This window comes from Piliocolobus tephrosceles, chromosome 3 (genome assembly GCF_002776525.5).
Source record: "Piliocolobus tephrosceles isolate RC106 chromosome 3, ASM277652v3, whole genome shotgun sequence".
Classification (NCBI taxonomy): Eukaryota; Metazoa; Chordata; class Mammalia; order Primates; family Cercopithecidae; genus Piliocolobus; species Piliocolobus tephrosceles.
In genome coordinates, this window is record NC_045436.1 from 50,256,226 (window position 1) to 50,257,838 (window position 1,613).

The 1,613-nt window shown below is 39.2% G+C and overlaps 1 pseudogene; it reads left to right on the forward strand.

Annotated features, from left to right (window-relative positions):
- Positions 1-450: 450 nt before the first annotated feature.
- On the forward strand, positions 451-544 carry LOC111551957 (annotated as a pseudogene).
- Positions 545-1,613: the final 1,069 nt, after the last annotated feature.

Genomic DNA, 1,613 nt, shown 5'->3' on the forward strand with positions numbered 1-1,613 from the left:
TAAAAATGATACAAGGCAAGACTCTGTCTCAAAAAACAAAACAAAAAAAGATTCAAGGCCGGGTGTGCTAGCTGATGCCTATAATCCCAATACTTTGGGAGGTCAAGGTAGGCATATCATTTAAGCCTAAGAGTTCGAGACCAGCCTGGGCAACATGATAAAAACCCGTCTTTACAAAAATTACAAAAATTAACTAGGCTTTTTGGTGGGCACCTGTAATCCCAGCTACTGGGGAGGCTAAGGTGGGAGGATTGCTTGAGCCTGGAAAGTTGAGGCTGGAGTGAGCCATGATTGCGCCACTGCACTCCAGCTTGGGCGACAGAGCGAGAATGTTTCAATCAAAAAACAAAACAAAAAACTTTTCAGATGTTTCCTGGCCTTTTATTTTAAATTAAACCCATTCAGTTTTTGTTGGAAAAGTAATATATAATCATTTTTAAATTGGCAAATGTACTCACTTCAGCAGCACAAACACTAAAATCGGAATGATACAGAGAAAATTATCATGAATGACATGCAAATTTGTGAAGCCTTCCGTATTTTGCTGTAGCACTGTAGGATGACTATAGTTAACAGTTATATATTATAGTTTCAAGTAGCTAGCTGGAGGGTATTGAATGTTCCAACACAGAGAAATGATAAGTGTTTGAGATGATGGATATGCTAAATACTCTGATCTGATCACATATATGTGTCACAACATCACTATGCATCCCATAAGTATGTTAAATATTATGTGTCAATTTAAAAATTTTTAAAGTAAAAAAAAATAAAATAAAATTGGAGAAGAAAGAAACCTAGAAAGACAAAAAATATAAGCCATATTCTACCATCCAAAGGTAATACTTATAAATCTCATTGCATTTTACACATCTTAACTTCCCATCTATGAAAAATTAGTTTTTTATTACATTTTTAATTTTTCATTATCACCAAAATAATCATATGGAAAGGTACATAGTATAAAAAGTTTCCCAATATCCCCCACAACAGCATTTCTGAGTGAAACACTGTTATCCCTCTAGACAGTTTTATGTATCTATTAAACATATTTCTTTTTCTTTTCCCTTTTTTTTTTTTTTTTGAGATGGAGTCTCGCTCTGTCGCCCAGACTGGAATGCCGTGGCACGATCTCGGCTCACTGCAACCTCCGCCTCCCAGGTTCAAGCAATTCTCCTGTCTCAGCCTCCTGGGTAGCTGGGATTCCAGGAGCCCACCACCATGCCCAGCTAATTTTTGCATTTTTAGTAGAGATAGGTTTTCACCATGTTGGTCAGGCTGGTCTCGAACCCCTGACCTCGTGATCCACCTGCCTTGTCCTCCCAAAGTGCTAGGATTACAGGTGTGAGCCACCTTGCCCGGCCCTATTAAACATATTTTCAAACTTTTTGAATAAATAGGTTTTTGTTTGACTCAAAAAATATGACGTTTCTTGTTTTTTTTTGTTTTTGTTTTTTTGAGACAGAGTCTCGCTCTGTCGCCCAGGCTGGAGTGCAGTGGCCGGATCTCAGTTTACTGCAAGCTCCGCCTCCCAGGTTTACGCCATTCTCCTGCCTCAGCCTCCCAAGTAGCTGGGACTACAGGCGCCCGCCACCTCGCCCAGCTAGTTTTTT